Consider the following 8133-nt stretch of genomic DNA (forward strand, 5'->3'; position numbering starts at 1 on the left):
GTCCTTTGATTGGGCAGATAGTACTACACTGGATCCTTCTCTCTGGTTACGGTTCACTTTCCCTTTGCCTACACACACATCGAATAGTCTGGCTTTTTCTTTACATATTCTCCTTTGTCCTCATACACCTGACAACACTGAGATTACCAAACAATTCTTCTTCACCCAAGGGGTTACTATAATGTAATTGTTCAGTGGTCACTTTCCTCTTGGTAAGGGTAGAAGAGACTCCTTAGCTATGGTAAGCATCTCTTCAAGGAGAAAGAGACTCCAAAATCAAACCATTGCTCTAGTCTTGGGTAGTGCCTTAGCCTCTGTACCATGGTCTTCCACTGCCTTGGCCTAGAGTTCTCTTGCTTGAGGGTACACTCGGGCACACTATTCTATCTTGTTTCTCTTTCTCTTGTTTTGTTAAAGTTTTTATATTTTATATAGGCGATACTTATCTTAATGTTATTGTTCTGAAAATAATTCATTTTTTCTCGTTTCCTTTCCCCACTGGGATATTTTCCCTGTTGGGGCCCCTGGGCTTATAGCATCCTGCTTTTCCAACTAGGTTTGTGGTTTAATAATAATAATAATAATAATAATAATAATAATAATAATAATAATAATAATAATAATAATAATAATAATAATAATAATAATAATAATAATAATAATAGCCAAATGAAACACGCTACGAAGCTACACTGTTAAAAAAAAAAAAACACAATAATTTTAATCAGAAATTCTCCGTAAGGATATAATGTCTTCAGCCGTATTTCAGTAAAATACAGGCAACGGTAACTTACACCTTACCTTGTTATTATCTTTTACGGGTTGGTGCCCGTAATGTCACATATTTACGTCAATATATCCGTTTTCAAAACGGTAAATGCCTGATAACATTTATTCCGGGATTTTTACCGTTTTAAACGCCAAGTTTTCTACAGTGGACGGTAGTGTCTTATTAATAGAGAAATCTATTAAGCCATGAGCGGGTACAGAGATATACGGTTCACTAAGCAACCAAAATTTTAGTCGACTGTAGTTAGCCGTAGCCTAATGAAACGGGTTATAAAGCTAGTAACCTCATCCAAAAAGTATATTCATACATTCGAACTTGAGCATTTTATTCCATGAACCCTTCATTACATATAAATCATGTACATAATACATATATGTATACCAGCCGAATTCGGTTGAGTCCCTTGTCAGGCTGGGATGAACGTAGAGAGGAGGGGGTCCCCTTTTTTTGTTTCATTGTTTGATGTCGGCTACCCCCAAAAATTGGGGGAAGTGCCTTGGTATATGTATGTATGTATACATATTGTACGCATATGTACAGTATTCATATGTATGTATATATCAAGAAAATATCGAGAAAACATTAAGAAAATATTTATCCAAAGGCAACAACCTAACGTTAAATGTTCACGCCTAGAATTATGCAAAAACCAAAGGCTAAAGACACAAACCCATCCATCATTGCAAACCGCGGTGAAGTAGCAACGAAAACAAATTCGAAATGTGAGCTTAATAAGAAAAATATCGAGAAAACATTTGGTTACGATTCACCGTTAAAAATTTGAATAAAAAACACCGTAAAAATCCTGGAATAAATGTTGCCACGCATTTACCGTTTTAAAAACGGATTTTTCATAATTATTATTATTATTATTATTATTATTATTATTATTATTATTATTATTATTATTATTATTATTATTACTTGATAAGCTGCAATCATTGTTGGAAAAGCAGGGTACTATAAGCCAAGGGGCCACAAAAGGGAAAATAGCCAAGTGAGGAAAGGAAACAAGGAAAAATAAAATACTTTAAGAACAGTATCAACATTAAAATAAATATTTCCTATATAAACTAATGTATATATAAACTATAAAAAATTTAAACAAAACAAGAGGAAGAGAAATTATATAGAATAGTGTGCCCGCGTGTACTCTCAAGCAAGAGAACTTTAACCCAAGACAGTGGAAGACCATGGTACAGAGGCTATGGGACTACCCGAGACTGGAGAACAATGGTTTGTTTTTTGAGTGTCCTCCTATAAGAGCTACTTACCATAGCTAAAGGGTCTCTTCTACCCTTACCAAGAGGAAAGTAACCACTGCACAATTACAGTGCAGTAGTTAACCCCTTGGGTGAAGAAGAATTGTTTGACGTTAAGGAATGATATTTTGGTCACCAACACGTAAAAGATAATAAAAAAGTAGGGTAAAATTGCGGTCGCCTGTATTTCATTGAAATACGGTTCAGGAAAATATATTTTTACGGAGAATTTCGGATTAAAATTACGGTTTTTAACGTAAAGGAGTGATATTACGGTCACCAACCCGTGAAATCTAATAAAGAAGGGTAAGAATTACGCTAGCCTGTATTTTACTGAAATATTGCTGAGCACAGTATATTTTTACAGAGAATTTTTATCAAAATTACGGTTATTTTTAAGTGTTCGCTTGAACGCGAATCATCCAATCATCGAATTCTCCTTTCGAACAATCTTTTTTTTTTTTTTTTTTTTTTTTTTGGTACTCTTACAAGCAATTTGCACAGTTACACCCTATCAACTCTGCATACCTAATGCCACATATGCAAAGACCCTCTTGAATGTGAATCCAATGTTTCCATAAACATGAAGGGAAAGTGTACAAGGAACCATTGTTTTTAACTTTTACTTGGCACATAATGATGGATGTCATCCCTTTCAAAACATAAAAGGATTTTATACCTGTTATTGAGAGTTAGGAACTTTACCATAGTTTTGCATTATGGTTATTCGTGTTAAATGTATGTTATGTATTTTTTTGTATTTTGTATTTTGTATTTCATTCTTCAGATCGTTTTATTCTTTTGTTTTTCTTTTGGTAAATATCTATTAATGAAAGGGGGACATCAGTGGTGTATGTATTTTGACTTAATAAACTAATACACATTATTTTGAAAAGATAAATTAGCTGATGAATATACACATACATGTATATATACAGTATATATATATATATATATATATACATATATATATATATATATATAATATATATATATATATATATATATATATATATATATATATATATATATATATATATCAGGTTCACATGTATACATACATATAAATATTGTGTATATATACATACACTATGTAAATATACTCACACAAATACATATATCCATATATATGCGTGTATATACATATATATATATATATATATATATATATATATATATATATATATATATATGTATATATATATATATATATATATATATATATATATATATATATATGTGTGTGTGTGTGCATATATTGTATATATATGTATATATATATTTATATATATATATATTTTATATATATATAGATATATATATATATATATATATATATATATATATATATATATATATAAACGCACATATGTATACATACATATATGTAATTGACGGTTCAAGGAATAAGATTAACACAAATAAAGCAGTAATCACACACCTTGATCATATATATCAGTAATATCCACGATTGATTGCACATAGTTATCATTTCCCTGTGATAAATTCAATGTTATGTATCCCCAAACTTCATCGCACCCTACTAAATAACTCTAAAAAATAATACGTTAATAAATACCAATGAACCTGACTATTATGTGGCCTCAAATCATAGAATGCAAATATCAAAAGATTTAATGAGGATCCAAAGCACAATCAAATCAAGAAATTGAGAGAAGATAAGATTCCTGATGTATGACACATTTCTCTTGCTAATCACATTAGGAAGACGATTGTACTGGGCGTATTGAAACTGAAATTTACAGCTAATAAGTCTTACCGGTTGGTTCAAAGGTTTCAAGGTCCAGGAAGGAATAATAAAAAGATATAATCTTAGAGAAGTTTTTTAGAACGGAATTGATCGTTAGTGAAAGCTGGCTGTGGTAATAGGTGTTGTAAATGTTAAAGTACTGTTTAAAATTTGTCAAGTTGCGGCTAAAAATATTGTTAATATGGGAATAAAAATGATAAAAGTGAATCAAATAATAATAGTAAGAGTATATTCTATCACACTCAGTAATCTAAGATTTAATTAAATAAGGTTTGAATATTGAATAACTTTTTCACATTTTCATTACTGTGGATAATTACATAATTTTCCCCTTGTAGAACTTTTTCCATTTTCTATATTTATATTTAACTGCTGAAACCTTATCCAAAAGTCCTTATGATTGCTTCCCTATTGATAAAATCCTCATAAGTCTAACTATTCCTTTTGCTTACAGGTTTGGTCGGGAGGGAGTGTTTACGCCACAGCCTCCGAGACCCCCTGGTCGCCTGGTCTTCATGGCGTCACAGGTCATCTCCACTTCCATCATGACCCGAGGCATCACCTTCCTCCTAGGCCTCCCCATCTTCCACACCCATCGCATCAACAAACAACCCAACAGCAAGAACAGCAACAGCAGCAACAACATCAGCCACAGCAAGGACAAATGCAGCAGCCATTGGGGGAGAGACCCCCAAACCCCAGTGCGCCACCTTGGCACCATGAAATGCCCGGTGGACATGAGCCAGCCGGGGCCTTTGAACTCTTGTGTCGAAATGATCTGCAAAGCCATATAGAGGTGCCATCAGCCAGTCCTTATTATATAGACCCAAAGAAGGATGTAGTTCCTCCTCCTCCTGTAGGGAAGATAGGGGAATGTGGTAGTGAAAGTGACTCCTATGCCTTTAGCAGAAGTACTGAGGTGATAGACAAAGTTAGGAGTGGATTTACCTCTCAAGGAGAATACGGCCGTAACCCATTTCATAGTGTGGCCCAAGTTGTGAGCCCCAGTGATAAAGACGTACCTTCGCCGGTTCTCCCAGAACACAGAATTAAGCTAGAAGCACCCTGTGCTTCCGAAAGTGTTACCAGTTCAGCGAGCCAGTCACCTTGTCTCCCTCCGCGGCACGACTACAACGCCAATCTTCCAATTTTTCACCAACAACTACAAAATGTTCAGCAACCTTCGGCGTTCCAACCCAGTCTCCCATCCTTCACGATGGTACAGAGTCACCAGCAGACCTACCAGGCTGTGTCTTCTAACCAGCAATATCCTCTTCAGCATCCGTCGGCCACACCGCAGCAGCCACAGCACCAGCAATACCAGCATGCAGGTGGAATGAGTGCCTGGGGAGCCCCTTACCAAGGTGGTGAGAGTAGTGCCTATGGAGGAGATCAGCATTACAACATCTATGCCCGATCTGTTTACATCCAGGGGACTCCGCAGTACCCGTACCCCTGGTTATCCGGGCCTGGCAACATCTCCAGCAAGCCACTCTCGAAGACCAGGGGTTCCTCAGCCGATGCTTCCTCCTCCAGGGGTGTCTGCCCCGGCGCTGGCGACACCCATGAAAGCTAGGAGGAGGCGACGGTGGACGAGACGCAAGTCCATCATTCACACTTGCTCTCATTCGGGATGTGCCAAAACCTATGCAAAATCATCTCACCTGAAAGCCCACATGAGGACCCACACGGGAGAAAAACCCTACACCTTGCGACTGGAAGGGATGCGGCTGGAAATTCGCTAGGTCAGATGAGCTGACCCGCCATTACCGGAAGCACACTGGAGACCGGCCCCTTCCAGTGCCGATTGTGCGAGCGTGCTTTCTCCAGATCAGATCACCTGAGCCTTCATATGAAGAGACACATGGCACTCTGAGCTTCAAGATCAAATCTTTACTCTTTAATATATCATCAAAGTGACCTTTAGTGCCATCAAATAAATCAGGGTCCCTTATTGCCTTTCCTATTCATCTCTTTGAAGGAAGAGTCACTGAAAAGGCAAAATAAGACTAAGGCCCTATTCATTGTCACTTATATAGCATTCGGTCTTAAAAGGTTCTCTTCATATCAATTAACTTTCATGAAATGAATTTTATTGAGAATTTTTTTGCTCTTTTTAATTTAAAATTTACTAAATTGACTTAATTATCAAGGGATAACTGATATATTGCAATATTTTCATAATCTATTTTGAATAATTTAATACCTTCATAAGAAGTTAAAAAAGGGGGGGAATTTGCAAGAACAATACAGTAGATGAAAAATGCATATCCAAGAAACAAAATATATTTTGCAGATGACTTATTTATGTTGCATAAATCCAAGAGCCTCAACATGTGATTTTTCATAACAATATATAATTCATGTTACTAAATGCAATTTAGTAAACTGGCATATATTAAGTGAACGTCTGACTATAGTCCATTTCTTTTAGCGATGCATATTTGCACCGACTCGCGGCGGTGCCCTTTTAGCTTGGAAAAGGTTCCTGATCGCTGATTGGTTAGAATTATCTTGTCCAACCAATCAGCGATCCGGAAACTTTTCCGAGCTAAAAGGGCACCGCTGTGAGTCGGTGCAAATATGCATCGCTAAAAGAAATGGACTATAGTTTTTTTTTATTCTACTTCTTGTCCATTTCCATAAAGAAGGAAGAAAATTTTATTATTTCATTTGTCAAACAAATGTGCAGTTACCAAAATTAATCTAACGAACTTTTGTATGATATTTCTAATTAATTTAACTTTTTCTCATAAGAAATTGGACATTATCAGCATTTTCAACAAACATTTCTCTTAATTGAAATTAAACGAAACAAGCAAGGGAAAATATGTTCTACTGTCTCAAGACAGTACAACGTTATCTTTTTTAACGCTTAACTTTTGTGTTATTACTCAATGTCAGTCTTTTAAAGAGAAATTTTATGTCTTTAATGTCAGTAGAATGTTTATACTAGCTAGTTAAGAAAAGCTGTTTTTTTTTCTAAATGAAATAAAAAAAATACGAAAAATTATATAAAATAATTCAGCGTCATAATAAAACATCTGAATGAAAAAAAACATGACTGACTTTTTTTTCTTTTTTTACAAATGTACAGATAACTATTTTTCATTAATATTCAATCGTTATTAAAATATTTTTTTTAAACTTGTGGATGGGATAATCACCTATACAAAAGCCCTAAAAAATCATATTAAATATATAACAGAAAATACATTTTATTTAAAACCCGAAAAAAGTAGTGTTTACAGTATATTGCAATGTTAAAATATCATCGTGACATTTTATGTGAAATATTAATAAATATATATATATATATATATATATATATATATATATATATATATATATATATATATAAATATATATATATATATATATATATATATATATATATATATATATATGTACACACACCCATATATAAATATATATATATATATATATATATATATATATATATATATATATATATATATATATATATATATATATATATATATATATGTATATATAAATATATGTTTATGTAAACACTTATACTAGTGCATATACTGTATGTGTATTTACAAATATACATATACTTATATAGGCTATATATGTATATATATATATATATATATATATATATATATATATATATATATACATATATATATATATATTACACATATATTGTATATATATATATATGTATATATATATATATATATATATATATATATATATATTACACATATAATATATATATATATATATATATATATATATATATATATATATATATATATATGTATATATACACAGTATATATATAGGCATACATATATATATATATATATATATATATATATATATATATATATATATATATATATTTATATAATAAGCATATATATACAGTATATATAATTATTTTTCAAATGATAATTTGTCTATCTTTCTATCTACTTCTCATAGCATCCGTTTTCTGTTTGTAAATAGCAATAGTGTTTTAATTTTACATGCCAATTCTAACAAAGATATTAACCGTTCTTTTCTATTGTATGATACATTAATGTACATAACACAATAACAACAAAGCTTTAAAAAATAGAAGCTAGAATCTATTCATGTTATTTATAGTTTAATAAATGATTTTTATATAAGGAGAGTTTTTGTTTATCCTTCATACGCGTGAAAGGCTGCATGTTTCCAAAGTGGATTATCATAAATCGTTGATTACTGCTCAATTACATCAAGTATTAAAACGATTGGAAATTTTTTATCTTTTTTTTTTTTCTTAAATGAGATGAAGCTAAAATTAATTT

General features: G+C 32.2%; 1 pseudogene; it reads left to right on the top strand.

Annotated features, from left to right (window-relative positions):
- Positions 1-5699, top strand: part of LOC137658220 (Krueppel-like factor 12) — a 60827-nt pseudogene extending 55128 nt beyond the window's left edge.
- The last annotated feature ends 2434 nt before the right edge of the window (positions 5700-8133 follow it).

Source organism: Palaemon carinicauda, chromosome 19 (genome assembly GCF_036898095.1).
Source record: "Palaemon carinicauda isolate YSFRI2023 chromosome 19, ASM3689809v2, whole genome shotgun sequence".
Lineage (NCBI taxonomy): Eukaryota > Metazoa > Arthropoda > Malacostraca > Decapoda > Palaemonidae > Palaemon > Palaemon carinicauda.